At 38.4% G+C, this 17,042-nt stretch overlaps 1 long non-coding RNA gene across 1 annotated transcript; it reads left to right on the top strand.

Moving 5' to 3' along the window:
* The first annotated feature begins 12,634 nt into the window (after positions 1 to 12,634).
* Positions 12,635 to 13,322, top strand: LOC104452896. The gene is made up of 3 exons (XR_005546357.1): positions 12,635 to 12,698; positions 12,805 to 12,882; positions 12,983 to 13,322. It is a non-coding gene; the product is annotated as an uncharacterized LOC104452896 (long non-coding RNA).
* Positions 13,323 to 17,042: the final 3,720 nt, after the last annotated feature.

Raw genomic sequence — 17,042 nt, 5'->3', positions numbered from 1 at the left:
TCTGATCTTTTAGTGGACACTTATTTACAAAGTTATGTCCACACCTCTTGACAGTCCGAAGTACCTCTCATCATGTGGATTGGCAAGTAATATCCTACTCAAATTAGCATAAGTTAAGTTTGTTTAGTTGTCTACTGTTCAGTTGTTTTACTTGAGTTCATAACATAGAGATACATAGATATTACTTTGCCTGCCTTCAGTGACTTGATATAAAAATCAATTAACTCGATATCATGTGATTTTGTCATTATATTCTTGTGGAAATATGACACTAGATATAAAGTGTTGTTTAGGCAAGATTTTTCTTCTGCTTCTAAGTTTGACTATCTTGGACAAGAAGAGAATGGCCTCATTGAAAGTGAATCTGTGTGATCTGCTGCTTTTTGAATGTTAATTCTTGCCGATTTGCTTTTTGATGCCATTCTAATATCCCTATGTTTTCACCACAACGGTAGTATAACCCATGCTGATGTGAGACTCTCTCTAAATTGCAATGAGTTAAAGCTAGAATATCGTCAAACCATCAAAGAGAGAGAAAAAGGCCTTGGATCAAGTTTTCTGAAGAATTCTTTCATGAACCACTCACCCCACCAACTGCACCCCAAAATCTTTCAGGAACGAACTCTTCTGGGTCATGAGTGGTCCACATTTTTGGGTCTCTTCCAATGGACCACACATTCATGTGGACTTGTAGGGTATGTGGAAGCCGTTCATCGTGCAATCCTCGGTCACCTTGTGGGTAAGCAAAGCCTGAAGTTCTCCTTCATTACCATGTCTAAGTAGTCCAAGCCCTCCACATCTGATTCCTCCAACTATTCTGAAAGCTTAAACTGTTAAATGAAAGCTTAGTTCATCATTTAAATATTTTAACAAGGAATATAGTCACTGATGTTAGTGTCGCGCCCAACACCATCACTTCTTGAAACACCGCCTTGAATCTTCTCTTGCGGAACTCCTTGTCCATGTATTTTTCCTCCTCATGGGAGTGCAAAGTGCTATGATTATGGAATTCGCTTTCATCGGCATGTAGTGGTCACCTCGTTTCTTTATTCAGTGCCACCCGGAATCGTGTCTTGTGTCCTCCACTCTTAAAGTGACATCCTTTGCTCGCGTCGGGAAATTCAAGATGATGGGTTGACGTCGATTCCAATGGAAATTCTGAAAGTTCTGGGATTTAGAGTATTCGATTCACGCAATTTTTGTGGGCGGTGGGTGATATAAAACTGGGGGAGGTGTTGAGATCTGGGATCGTTGGGTTCTCCTAGTTCTCAGTGATATAAATATTCGGCTGTAGATAGTGGCCTTATCGTCAAACCAAAATACGAAATAGGAGAACTAGGAGAAAAACTGCTGATTTGCCTTACCATCAAACCACTTCCAGGATCCCACCCCTTAACCTTTAGAAAGTCTTTTGCTTGAATATGTGTTGAAAGTAACTATTGGATCTCAAAAGATTAAAAAAGACGAAGATGAATGGCTTCATTTTGTTACCATTGTGTAGTTTGTTTTATGAGACAGTTAGTTCGACTTTGTATTTGGAAAAAAACCTTGTTGAAACCCGATAATGGCTTCAGCTTGAAATTTTTTGTCATGATCAATGTGGCTGTCCTGGAAAGTTATGTTAGGTTATAGTCAAGGACTATTTACAAGCTTCCTACTCAACAATGCCAAAGGACTATCGCAAATTAGGGCACAAAATGAATAATAAAGAAGATTTGAGTTATCAGTTTACTCGCCATCTAGAGAATTCACTGCTTTTTCATTAATTAGTGCATCAAGCAACTGTTGTTTCTTTGACAGCTCTATCCACTTGATCAAGGTTCCAGGACATCTAAGGTGAAAAGGTGTCCTGATAGGACAAATTGTAGTTTCCATTTTCAATACCGATCTTATACACTCTGCCCATGATTCAACCTAATAGTGAGATCACCACAGGAAAATGGATTGCAAAGATTATAGTTAACGAATGTTCTCGGCATTGTATGATGCGATAGAGCTTGTTTCCCTTAGGATATGCCACTCACCATCCATTCGGTTTCTATCAGAAGAGTGAACCAGAAAAGTCCGTGAAAACATTATTTTTGTTTTTCAAATGAGGTAAAAACAGCAACCATCCAAATTATGATGAATAAATACAAGTGCATGTCATTCCAAATTGGAATTTGATATATCATTCCAAATTGAAATACACGAGTTTGCTATTTTATAAATGTTTGATCTTTATTTTGAAATTTCTAACTATATTCTATTATTGTTGTGTGTGTGTGAAATTAATGTATCGAGATAACACGTTAATGGAGGTGGGGAGATGTGAGAAGATGACTCCAATCACGGAAGTGGAATTGTCTAGCGATGAACATTAAAAAGAGTCATCCCCTACCATGAGTGCCACGAATAAGATACTTGATTCTCGTCTTCCTCCTCATAATAAGAAATATACATTCGAATGTGTTGAATCATTATGCGAGAATCAATTATAAGGATTGAAGAACATATCAAGTGAAGTGCATTCATCGTGGGTCTATATTTAAGTATTGCGTTCCTAACGAGACTTCTATAATGAGGAAACACTTGACCATGTGTAAAAAGTTTCCTCACAATGTAGATAAGAGGTAAAGATTCTTTGTGTCACGCCCTGAACCCCGAGACACGTGAACAACCTGCCATGGTCATGTAAATGCGACATTCCCAGGTAGTGTCGTCGACCCCATTCAAATTATTATGCGCATGCAGAACGAATTACAAAACCCCTAACAAATAAATTGCAGGATAGAACAGCAGGAAAATCAAATCAAAATCAAATAAACATACTTTCATACATCATCATCATCATCATTCCAGGGTTTACATACACCAACAAGATCCAGATACTATATGCACCAAAAATGGGTCAGAGTTTATGTGCATCAAAAAGGGTCAATCTACACAGCATGGATCGGTCCGCCAAAAAAAAGAGGAATAGTCCTAAAACTATTGGTCGGCCCCGTTCGACGATCCCACGTCCTCAGGATCTATCACCCAGGAGGCCGGGGGCGATGCGTTGATCACTCTACCGTGGGAAGATCCGCCACGCCCTCACCCAAAATGGCATTCATCACAGCCAACGGAATATCCATGCTATCTAGTAGTCCAACCCTAACGCCATCGACTCCAAAACGAAACCAAGCCCTAAACATATAAGGTACCCTGACATCCACGGTCACCTAGACTCAGACAATGGACCTAACCAACTGATAGACCCAAGGACTTCCAGGGTCAGGAGTAGTCTGCGTCGTCTAGTCAATCTCCGTCGGCATGCCACTCTGCTCCGGGGGTACCGCCATCTACAGTCCTGTAATATTTTCCCCAAACTGGGATGAGACTTTGTCTCAGCAAGTTCACCCCTCCTAAACCCCTATTAGAAAGTAAATACGCCCCAAAGTAGTCTAGCCACAACATCAAGAAGACTTACCTCGCATTAGCCTTCATCTGCAGGTTAGCACAGTTTATATAATTCAACCACGTGCAATTCTGATAACCAAACAACTGAGGCACAATCATATTATCAGAACAATTCCATCACTTGGATCGTCTCGACGATCAATCGACTCGGCCGATTACATGTCATTCTAGCAAATCAATTACTATTTCCAATCACAACCCTATAGGAAGGTTTAATAACCAATGGCAATCACGGCCCCACTCGGCACAACCTTTAAAAGGTGGTAGATCCTGGCCCGATGGGCACGACCTCTAGTAGGTGGTAAATCACGGTCCGGTTGGGCGCGACCTCTATCAGGTGACAATTCACGGCCTTACTAGACGCGACCTTTATCAGGTGGCAATTCACGGCCTCACTGGGCACGACCTCTAATAGGTGGTTAATCACGGCCTCACTGGGCACGACCTCTGATAGGTGGTCAATCACGGCTAACCGCCCATCAATTTCTACACTTAGGATTTTATAAGAATCCCTATTTATCGCAATCACACTCAAATTGCCACAACCAATCATCAATTTCCAATTCTAAATGCACAACAGCGATCGACACAAAATTCTGAGCAATCGGGGTCAAAAATAATTTTTTTCTGTTTTTTTTAATAATATTTTAATAATTTCGGATTATAATATAATATTATATTTTCCAGAATTTCGAAGCAATTAAATAATTCAAAAATAAAATCCTATTATGTCCCATCAAGACTTAACATTAAATAACCTCTTTTAATCTTAACTAAACATACTTTAATATAAACCAACTTCTTAATCCAATTTATAATTAAATATACTAATCTACCCACCTAAACTCACTTAATTCAAACTAAACATACTTAGAGCATTATTAACACTCTAATTAGTGTTTAGTGAGGTAAACTCACTTGATTAACTCGCCGCTTGGACCAAAACGACGAGGGCGACGCCGGGATCGACTTTTCCAAAGGCGGGCCTAGCTTTCGGGGTCGGGAAGACGGCCAAAACGGGCCTTAAGTGGGCTATGAGACCCACTTTTCTTGTTGCACGACGAGGTCGGAGGAGAGGAAGAACGGCGACGGCTAGAGGCGGTAGTGGTGGAGGAGAGGCGCGGTTGTCCAAGCGGTGGCTCACGGCAACGGCTGGCGGCGTGGCTAACGGAGGGCAACGGCGGCAAGCTGCTGTGGATAGGCGAAGCTACTGGCGCGACGACGGAGGGGCTGAGCGGAAGGGAAAGGCGGTCGCGGGGCTGGCGAGCAAGGATGACGAGGTGGCAACGGCGGCTCGACACGACGACGACGGATGGCGGGGAAGCGGCGCACGGCTGCTGGTCGACGGGCGAGCTCCTCCTTTGCTAGTTTTCCTCTCCTCCCAAGACCAAAGGAAGAAGATGATGTTGATAGGTGAGAGGGAAAAACCCCACTTTATGAGGGCCAATGGGCTCTCGCCACTTGTCAACACCCCATTTGCTCGGCTCCCATCAGCATGACATCACCCCTATGATGTCATCTTCCACTATCTCCTCTCCCACAACATTCTTCAATGGGTGCAATATCATTTCCGCCGGGGTCTAAATCCTTGGACATCCAATTTCTTCAAATTTTCTTACAATTCTCTTCTAATTGAATCCAATTAAAATCCACAAAATTATCCCATGATCCTAATAAGATGTGTGACATAACCGGGCTTCCAACTCCTAAATTCAATCCCAATTTTTACGGTTAAATTCAATTTGGTGCGATTTCAGCGCGCCTAATCCACTGAGTAGCTTTTAGGGAAATTTTCTTGCATCCGACCCGAGGGTGATCAGTCCCCAAGTCTGACGCGGTAAAAATTTCTTAATTACTTCACTCAATAGACTAGTTCTCTCGTGAGTGGCCAACTCTGAGAGACGAACTACATGCACAGATGAATTGCCCGACTCAATTGACTGAAAATAAAATTGAGAAAAATCGGGATGTCACACTTTGCACCACGTAATGTAGACATGGCTGGGAAGGTAATAGGAGATTCTAGTACTAGTAACGTCTTATCGACATGATTGCTTAATCAAGAATGTTGTAAGTAAATGCTTGCTCAATTCATCAAAATTGATTAATAACCTTTTTCATTGGTCAAGCATGTTACATTTCATTAATTTGTCAATGAGTCACAACCTCTTTTCCAACATTTATCATGTTTTACAATGGCAAAAGATTGCATGAAGCTGTATTTCTATAATAAAACTTGTTTGAAGACTTATTTTGGAAAGATAAATTCTAGGATCATACTCATGACCGATATATAGAGTTCCATTCGAAACCAGAATTATTTGTGTCTCACTACACATTTTATTGATGAAAATTGGAAGTTACATAAATAAATAAAAAATCATCAATTTTGTGGTAATGCATAGTTATAAGGATAGGGAGATTGAAAAAATGATGAAAAAATGCATCTAGGAGTGGGGACTAGAAAAAAAAAGTGTCAATAATCTCTATGGATAATGCTACTTCGAACAATGTTACAATTAGTTATTTGAGAAAAAAACTTTCAAGAGAAAGGATGTTGATATTAGATGATAGTGTTTTGCACATGAGGTGCACAATTTATATATTAAATTTGATTGTGAGAAATAACTTGACTATGGTACATGACTCTATTGCATGTATCCGAAATGTGGTTACATATGTAAGGAATTCTCTCACGAGAGACAAAGCATTTCAATCTTGCATTGAGAGTAAACGAATCACTTATAAGGGTTTGTTTATTCTTGACATTGTCACTAGATGAAACTACACTTATCTCATGTTAGACACCGCCATAAAGTTCATAAAAGTTTTTGAAAAGATGGAACAATATGATCTATCTTTTGCAAGTGAGCTTAACCATAAAATTCCTAAAGATGATAATTGGGAAAATGCTATTATTCTTTTAGAATTTATAAAACTATTCTATGATACCACCAATCAAATATCGGGGAGTTAATATGCTACTTCAAATGATTATTTTGAAGGAATAGCTTTTTTATATAGATATTTAAGATGCGGCGAATGCTTCAAATCCTAAGCTTCAAGTTATGAGTACGAAAATGAAAGAAAATTTTGACAAATATTATAGAAGTTTAGATAAAGTCAATATGATGGTGTTGATTGTGGTTGTGCTAGATCCAAAAGCCAAGTTGAATTATGTGAGTTTCTTATGTGGACAAATTTATGATGATGAATTAAAAACTAAAGTGATGCATTACAAGGTGAAGGATGCATTAGAGCGCTTGTATGAATTTTATGGGCAATCTTCTCTTATTTCAAGTGATCAAAATTTTGATAGCCACAGTTTGAGTGCAAGTAGTAGTGGTTCAATGCCAATACGGGTGGTAATGAAGGTATAAAGAAGTATGACTTGAAGAAAATGTTTTTGCACTTGAACAAACAAGGGTGCAATGACAACAAATCCTAGTTTGATGAGTATTTTCAAGAAGAAAATGAAAAAGTTATTGATCTTGACATTTTGGTATGATGGAAGATTGTTGGCTCAAAATATAAGATCATTTCTGTGATGGCTCAAGATATTTTGTCTATTCTCATAACTATTGTTGCTCTAGAGTCAACTTTCAGTACATCAGATTGTGTAATTGATGGTTTTCGAAGTTCTTTAACTCTCAAAGCAGTGCAAGCTTTAATTTGCACTCAAGATTGGTTGAGAGCCGTTCATGTACCAATTAATGTTAAAGAGTGCATTGAGAATGCAGAAAATTTGAGTTAGGTAAATGATGTTTATATCTTTATATATTATAATTCCTTTTGTATATCTAATAAGTAAATATTTTATTTAATCTCTTCTTCTTCTTTGTTTAAAGATATGGATTGTCTTAATGAGGAGATTATCGTTAGTAAATAAAGTTTACCAGTTAAAGCGAAATGAAGATATGCGGTATGACATCTAATACTTATTTTAGTTTACCAGCATCTCCCATTATACTTCTATATGATGGCTTTTGTTCTCGTACATAGGTCGATTTTATAACCAAGTTGAGCATCGTGCTATGTTTTTATCTGTATACTCAAGAAGATGTTAGTTTTCATCATGTCCAAGGAACACTTACTCGAATTGTAATGCAGGCTACCCTACATATGCTGAACTTTCGGTTGCAAAGAAAACGTTGTAGTTACAATTGCAAATAATCTATACGCGACACTTCAATTTTAAATTTATAGATATTATTAAGTTATTAACTATGATAGTTGTTTCATGGATGTTTGAAGACCAAAATCTCATCTTTCTTTTAATGCTCATATCTACAAATTTAATGCTCTTGTTTTTATGGTCTAGTTTGTTCTATGGTGTTATAAATTCCTTGATACAAAGTTCCAAAACAAGATTTATGGTCTAGTGAATTTTGTTCCATTTCAATGAAGACTTTTGTTCCATTTCCTCCTTTTTATCTAGTTGAATTCCTTGCCAAAAAATCATTTTCCTCCATTGATAGTTTTTTCCGTTTTGTATTCTTTTTGATGAATGATAAGCTTGTTTATTATTATTGCATTCATTTTCTATTTTAACTAAAAATGAAACCAAAAAAAGAGAAAGAAAGAACATGTTGAACCCTGGAACCGACCTTGGAACCTATGATAAGTAGGTACGGGTTCTTGGTTCCGATTGGTAGATTTCAGGTTCTAAAAAAGTTAGAAACTTGTATCCAATGGTAGGTTCCAGATTTCAGACGGAACTTGTAAAGAACCTAGAACCGCTCATCCCTATACATTGCCATAGATAGGACAGCGAACCAGCCACTAGATGAGAATTCCTTACGTGGACAAGACAACAAAACAGCTTCCATGTGTCTTGGAATGAAAACATTGATTGGAAAAGTGAGAACTAAAACGTTTGCATCATATGCGCATGTGTTATTGAGTCGTCAAGTCCTTATATCATGAGTCTAAAATCCTTGGGATAGCTATCCTATCGTTATAATCTACCTGATCTTAGTTAATCTCATATAGTACTGTTTATACCCTAGTTGTTGAGTCAGGCGCATGTCTTAAACAGATTATTCATGTGTGATGGGTGGATCATATGGTATAGAGTTTCGAATATTTCATTCGCTTGGCATTAGCTCACTCCTATTGATGTTTAAATTTTTCAAATCTTTAGATATGGCTGCCTATCCTGCTATCCCCATATCCCATTACGGAGCACCCGTAGACTTTGAGGGAGTTGTACCAGTTTACCAACCCAGCGTTCCGTTCCGTGATGTTCGTGAGATACACATCCGCGTTATGGATAGATATAGGCTCGCCTACAAGTCGCATTACCTATCGCTTCATGGTGATATATGCGAAGATTGGAAGACTTCTAATAAGCCCTTTGCCTTATTCGGAGGATAGTAGCGGAGATGAGGGTGGCAACAGTAGGAAGTAGTTCAAGGAGGCGGAGGTTGGGATCCATTTTTGGGCATAGTCTTGACACTTTTGGGATAGGACCGTTGCAGATGGGTGATGTATGATGTGGATAGCTGTGGGAGCGCAATTATGGTGGCAGTGATGATAACTGATGGGAGAGTATGTCTTTTTGACCTTCCAATTGTAGCCCGATGAAATACCCATGTACACGAATAAGATAAGAAATGAAAGTTATGATGTTTGTTCTTCTATGGCATCCATCCATTATTGTATTGTCAATTTAATTTTATACTCTGGCTTCCGCTTGTGCTATAAGTGAAAAGATTAATAACTCGCGTTAGTATGTGACGGACTAAGACGTCACAATCCACGGCCTAACACCATGTTTGCCACCTCACCAACAGCCTCACTCCCCCCACCTACCATTCATCAAGTATCAGCCGTGCCCCTACCTTGTGTTAGACCATCACGATTATCTAAGATAAACCCTAAATAAAAGTGAGGATGAGGTTTGTAATTTTCGTAAGTATTTAGTTTTAGTATATAGTTTTTGTTCATGTTATCTAGTTGTTAGGCCTTCGGTTATTACATTAGGTTTTATTGTTCACTGCATTAATTAACGGGATTGGACCTTTAAGCCTAATGTTCCAACCCCTAACATTGTCTTATGTGTGATTTTACGATTGAATGATCAATTGAATGATGTTGCTTTGAAATAACATGTCATTGAATGGTAAATTTGGATACATCATGTACAGAAATGTGTCATTAATTTCTTTAATCGTCACACATATCACGTGAAGTCTAGTTGCATTCATCATTCATAATTTAGGACTTTTCTATCTAGGATCATGCCTTTTATATGAGGATTCAATAGACTTAGTATAGTTTGCAGTTTTCCTTAAATAAATAAAAAAAATCAAATAAATAATGTCATTTGAGATATACAGATTGCATATAGGATTAGTTGGTCTCATAACATGCATAATATGTCGAACGTCATTTAGTGAATCACACAATTTAATACTAATCACATAATGTAAATAGATTTAATTACTAATCCCATCCCATATATTACATATAGTTTAATTAACGTAAAAGAAAATAATGAAAAGAATTAACATTGCATCATTAAGTCATTATCTTTTAAAAAGAGTCACATAGGTCATGTATAGATGTCCTAAAATTTAGTCTTTTATTTATAAAAAAGAAAACACAAATTATAGTCTCATGTTATTAGAATTGCATGTAGGTTACATTCAATTCAATTATAACAAGCATTCATGTTCGTTAGATTTCATATTAGTTCATCAGTGCATGTTAATTTTGAATTCATATAAGCCATAGCTTTTTAAGTAATCGAGTTTATCTTAAACAAGAAAACCCAAAAGGAATTAATTGACATTACATTAGAGTATGCAAACATCGTTTGATCTCTAGTAAATATTTTGACGTTGTTCAAGTCCATCATGACTCATTAAAATGTGCTATGATGGATGTACCTCCAACCAACCGTAATTGAAGCACCCTTTTAAGAATATACAAATGGTTATTCAAATCCTTCATCGTACAAAATGACCTGAGTTTTGCCTACAATGCTACGGCATCCATCTTTTGGCCACTTCAATCAAAACTTCATCCAATAGATTTATCAAGCCTTCTTCATCAACTCTACCTTATCAGCCTCTTTCATAGTTTCTAGCAATTTATCCTTGCCATCTAAAACTTTCACCGACCTTTGGGTTGTTAAAGAGCATGCATCTTCATGCTCCACCAACCCAAAGCTGTTCCTCGTATTAAACTTTTCAAAATTTATTTTAACTTTAAATATAATTACAACAATAGAATTTCTAGAAGATGATCATATAAGCAAAAGTTCTAAATCAAAAGGAAAAAAGAAAAACTAGCCTTAACTCTAATATTAGTTGAGACTTGCAATTGAAGTCTTAACACGAGAAACAAAAATTAGCGGATAAATCAACAAAAAACAATAAGTGCACCAAAGATTTACATAGTTTAATCTAAGTATTTATAGGGCGAGCCAGCTGTAAAAAAATCCACTTTTAAGTCCGATAAATGTATAGCTTACAATTGCTCAAGTGCTTCCCAACCCCTAAATTATACCTAAAGCATAACAATCCTCTTATCTGCTCTATCATGTTATAAGCTAGTGGAATCCAACCTTTTAATATATAGTATTTATATCCAAAATAGGAAACCCCTTTGAGGAAACATACTCAAATTAGTAAATTTATCCAGAACGGATTTTCTTTACGAGCTCAGATTTGAGGAATATTTTAAAAGTATTGGACCTCTTTCATTTATTAATCGCTGCCCGTATTTGTCAATATGTTTTCGCAATTTCCTCCTCTTCGTTGGAGTATTCTCTCTTCAATGATCTGGGCCTAGGATCCTAGCTGCATCGTGCCCCTTCTAAATTACCTTTATCCGAATCCTGCCTCTCAAACATTTTTCCATAATATATTCGAATTTCGCTGGACTCATCATATCCTCGTTCAAGAACCGAGCAACGTCTATCAATTCAGGGACCAAGCTAGTGCTCCATGCTAGTGCGAACAATTTGCTATTTGATAAGTCAAATACCATCATGTAATATAAAGTTCGTAATTTATTCTTGTTCGAATGCCAGTATCCAAAGAGATACTTTTATGATAACTCCAATCGTTGCCATTTGTAGTCCATTTTTCTACTCCTTTTTTTATCAATTTTTTTACTTAAAGATTTCTTCAGTAGGCGTTGACCATTTTACAACAGCCGTACTGTGTCTTTTATTCGTTGCCGGAACAATGCCAGCGAAATAGACAAGGATCACATCCAATTCAGTCTTAGATTTCTCAATCATTATTGAAATTTAGAACCAATTACAATTGGATTAGACAATATCCGAACTGAGCGAAATTAACTGGGAGTGTGCAAAGGGATATTTTGGACATCCTAAATCGCGTGGAGATGTCCGCAAGGAAGCACGAAAGGCTACCAAGGGTCCAACTTGGCACGTTTGGGTGTCTAGAAACTGGATTGGACATTCGGCCATGACCGGAATGTCCCAACGTATGCTGCGGCTGGGAATTCTAGCATTTTGATTCCTTGAACGGACCTCCAATCCGGCAAATTTTGGCTGAGAAGATTACAAATATTTGGACATGCGTGAGATCAAGGTTCCTTGAACGGACCTCCAATCCGGCAAATTTTGGCTGAGAAGATTACAAATATTTGGACATGCGTGAGATCGAATTTTTTTTTTTTTTTTTTTTTTTTTTTTTTTGGTCGAAGTGAAAACGCTTTGATTGATACTAAGTCGGAGGATTACAAATAGTAGGAAAATCAACACATAAGATAAGAAAGAGTTCGTGCGGGGATTAGTAACCCAATTACCCGGCAAGGAACCGGAGCTGTGTGATTTTGCGAGTCCCCGCGCTCGGTTGGACTCGCGCGGTTCAAATTGCAAGCAAACATCCTTCATCTCGCCCAGCAATTGTCGGCAGTCCAAGACAAAGGGCCGCGAGGCCCATGGAGTTTCTGTGCAGCCTGTGAACCGACCGAACAGCCAAGGAGCGCCGCTAGATACGTAGAAGATGGCTTCGGTTCATTACGTGCGGGTGAAAGTGATTCTGCCGAACAGCTCTCTCTCTCCTTCAACCACTCAAGAGAACGCCTGATAGCTAGGGTTTCGGCCATGTGAGCCGATTGAGCACGGATTTTCTGCACAAAACCAGCAGTGCACACCCCATCAGCTCCTCTACAAAGACCGGCGATGGATCCTCCGATCGGCTCTCTCCATGCGCAATCCACGTTGATCTTCCACGCTCCCGGATCCGGGAGGTACCCACGAGTGTCTTTCCGAGGTAAGCACCGTCTTTTGTGGTTGCCACTTCTCGAAAAGTTGCTTTGAGCTAGGCGAGCTTCACCGATTATCTTGTTTCGTTCTGTTTTCCTTCCTTGAAAGATCAGGCCATTTCGTGCTTTCCATATGTACCACAAAATGGTCGCGAAGGTCGCCTTTTGATTTGCTGAGATGCCGGAGAAGAGGTAGTTACATACCCACTGGATCTATTCTTGTAACCGATGCCGGGGATGTGCTGATTTGGTCACTAAAGTTCATCCATATTGCGTTTGTCCACTGGCACAGGATAAATAGGTGTTCGGAGGACTCCGGATGCTCGCAGCAGAAAGGGCAAGTAGGCTCAGGTAAGATTTTCCTCCGGCACAGGTTGAGTCTCGTAGGAAGACCTTCAGTACATAAGCTCCACATGAAGTGCCTGATTCTGGGATTAGTATGTATGTGCCATATTTCCTTCCATAGTCTGTTGGGGACTTGAAAAGAAGATGATGCCTGATTCTCTTTGTTTGTTATGGTTGCTGCTCGTAGTCTGTGATATCCATGTTTGACTTTGTAGTTCCCCGAGTGATGCCCTATCCATATTAAGTGGTCAGGTCTGGTGTTTATGCTAAGTGTCGTTTGCTGGATCTCCTCCGAAATGTTTCTGTCAAAAAGCTCATTGATGAGTTGATTTTTCCATGTGCGTGAGTGTGGCTCGATAATATCTGCAACTAACTTTGGGTCGTTTTGATTCGCCGGTCCTCCAATTTTGCCTGACATGAGCCAACGATCTTCTCTTAAGTTTATAGATTTGCCATCCCCAATCTCCCATTTCAAATCAGGTTCAAGAGCATCGCGGCCAAGTAGAAGGCTTTGCCAACCCCATGATGGTCTGGCACCCTTTGTAGCAGTCCATAGGCTACCATTAGGGAAATAGAGTCCTTTAAACATTCTCGCTCCATAAGGCTTCGGAGTTTGATGGAGTCTCCGGGCTTGTCTTCCCAAAGATGCCCTGTTTAGTTCCATTAAATCTCTGAATCCCAAGCCACCCCTGGTCCTTTCTCATCTTTAAGACATCCCAACTCTTCTAGTGAACACCTCTCTGTGCTGCATTCTTTCGCCACCAGAAATCTGAAATTTTCCTTTCAATCGCTTTACAAATGGATAGGGGTATTTTGAATATATTCATGGCATATTGGGGAAGAGCCTGAACAACCATTTTTATTAGTACTTCTTTCCCCGCCTTTGAAATTAACTGCTCCTTCCAGCCCTCCAGTTTTCTATCCACCCGTGCTATGATCCAATTGAACATCTGTTTTTTTGGACCCCAATCGGATGGTATCCCCAAGTATTTTCCAGTCTTTTCTAAGATAGGAACCCAATCAATTCCGATGCTATGTTTCCTTTTAAAACCTGTGGACAGCTTTCCCCAAAGAATACCCTGGGAGATTTGTTACGATTAACCCCCACCATTGGACCGAGGAGATGCCCAACTCCGTCTATCAAAGCAATAGCAATTCAAGGTGAGTTTGCAAGATTCTGAGCTTCTCTTGAAGTGTTCCATCCATAAAGAAAATAGCATCATCCGCGAAGAATAAATGAGAAAGAGGGGCTGAGGGTTTAATTTGATACCTTAGGCTACCATCACCGACAGCGAAAGACAATTTTCGAACTCGTAGCTGATGGATAACTTCTTGGACTATAAAGATGTTATCCCATATCATTTATCATGTCAAATCTAACTTCTTCTTTTTTTGGTTGGTCTTTCTTGGAAAGACAATTTTCTTTTCAAATCTAACTTCTCTTTTTGAGTCTCTTTTTTCTTTTTCTTTTTGTCGGAAATAGAAACTTTTCATTAAGTAAGCAAAGAGGAGAGGCCCGGTGAATGGACATCATTACATAAGAGGTCCAACAAAATTTGTGGAAGGAACAAGACCCAATTTAGAGATAAGTAATTTTTTTCTTGTGAGTTTTGTCAAATCAACCTTCTTTTTTTTGGTCAGATCTTTTTTCTTTTTTTTCTTTTTTGTCGGAAATAGAAACTTTTCATTAAGTAAGCAAAGATGAGGCCCGGTAAATGAGCATCAAGATTGACCTCTCTAGAACAATGGATAATTCGAACATTTGGGAAGGCCCGCAATTTTTCCTTGCATTTACTGACAATAGGTTGAATTTCCCAACTCAACTCATTTGAAGTGTTCATGGCTTGGACTAGTTGTGAGCTGTCAAGAGAAACTCAGCGGGAGAGATTTTCTTGCACTTTTACTGTGGGGTTTTTTTTTTTGGGTGAATCAAGGTCGGGAAATACTTGTCAGTGAGTATAGTTGAGCGATTTATAATCTTTCTTTGCTAATTATACTGGAACCATATGTTGGTCTCTTGCCGTAGAGTAGGAATATTGCTGAATCACATAGATCCATTGTGTCGGATTTACTTTTCTCTATTTTTCTTTCACATGAACCAATTTCATTTTGTCTCCGCTTCCCATTTCGCCTAACATCAATAATGTTGTTATTCTGATGGAACTTATGACAATGTTAATGTATACAGCTCTCGTGATCGATGCTGACTGCTGAAGTTGATGTTTCCGCTCCCGAGGCAGTCCGATCTCTCCTAGTTCACCTAATTAAAGATGATTCCCTTGTTTAGCTTGGCCGGCCAACAATAAGTCCATACTGGTGACGAGATGAGCAAACAAGCGGCTCGGTCACGTCGCCCCGTGAATTGAAAAAGTCAACGAGTATAAAGAGACTCATTCTTACGTTCATACCAGATGGCAATGGAAAAGAAAGAAAAACCTAATAAAATTGTTCGAGGATGTATGTATGTATGTACATACGTACGTACGTATGTTTGTCAAGCTACGGGACAGAAACCAGTAGACCTAACTTAAGGGTCAGTTGATACCGTCAATTTGGCAATTAAGATTATGAGTATAGTTTAGGAGGCTTGTCAAAGTGGATCTTGAATCGTTGGCAAACTCTGTCCATCATGGCACTGTTCAACTTCGGTGAATGCCGCCTTGATTCCAAGGGTGAAATGAGAAAAGACTGCCACGATAATGGATGTCCATGTTCAGCTGGACAAGTATTGGATGTGACGAAACTGAAAACTCTTGAACACACAGTTCACATGGACCAAGTGATGGTGATAAAGAAGTTAATTCCATCTCGAGTCTATCAAACCCCTTTAATCTGGTGTATGATCAAGTCCGAATCCCCAAATATTAAGGGCATAAATAATAACCATTTTATTTCAAAAATTAATTTTTTTATTGCTATTCACCAAACGAGTTTTCTAATCAAAAATGCATGTTTGATAGTAATATAAAATTTATATTCCTAAAATAGAAATTCATTTAATAACTATACAAAGTTTCCCCCTCCCAAGCAACCAGCCAACAAGAGGCAGTAATGAACGGCCTGCGAGCAACCAACAAATGGCCAGTCAGCTAGTAACAAAGGCAAATGATAAGAAAAGTTTTTATTTATCATTTTTGTTCCAAAAATAGAAAAGTACAAAAAAAAATACTTTTGATTTTTATTCCTAACCTATTTTTAAAGTAAAAATTTGTTCCAGAAATAGAAAGAAATTGTATTACTAAACGGATTTTTATTCTTAACATGTTCAGAGAACAAAAAAATAGAAAAAACGAAGAAACATAATAATTATCATGCGCGGTCTAAATAGTATTTAGTCTTTATGCTCAAGGCCACCCTTAATCTTAGGATACAAGTTTCATAATTAACCACCATATTTGAACATTCAAATCTTGGCTTGGCAACTCGAATATATTTTGCCCCTATTTCGGATACCAATACCGCACCAACTCATGCTCCTTTAGCATTTGCGGCTTCAAAAGAGCACATAAAAAAGTTGGGATACCATCCGTACTCATCATCTTTCATGGCAAATAGTATTCTTTTGTCTTTTATTTACCCGTGAATCGTCATCCACAGATTGATTAATAATCCTATTTGCTTTAATTCAATCACAAAAACCTCACCACGTCAAATATAGCATATCCTTTCCAAACAAAATCATCTGTCATTTAGGCAATCTGTCACCCAATCATGTAGGGTGAAATGAACCTCGCTATCCATACAGTAAGAAACTTTTGCCTTAAACAAAAAGAAAAGGATGTCTTAAAAAAGGTTTCAAATTTCAATAAGGAAAAGTACGTGGGACACGGAAATAGACATTTTCACGTTAAAAATGCTCACAGAACAGTTCGAACTTCATAAAGAAAAGTTTTAGTAAAACTGATGCCTTAACTGATGCAAATAGATTTTTCAGATTTGAAACTCCTGTTCATTATTTGGAACGATTACTTCTGATCTTTGGCCTGACAAAAATATTTCTAAGTCAA

The sequence above is a fragment of the Eucalyptus grandis genome, chromosome 9 (genome assembly GCF_016545825.1).
Source record: "Eucalyptus grandis isolate ANBG69807.140 chromosome 9, ASM1654582v1, whole genome shotgun sequence".
Lineage (NCBI taxonomy): Eukaryota > Viridiplantae > Streptophyta > Magnoliopsida > Myrtales > Myrtaceae > Eucalyptus > Eucalyptus grandis.
Note: the sequence above shows the minus strand (reverse complement) of the source record. Positions and strands in the feature narration are given on the sequence as shown.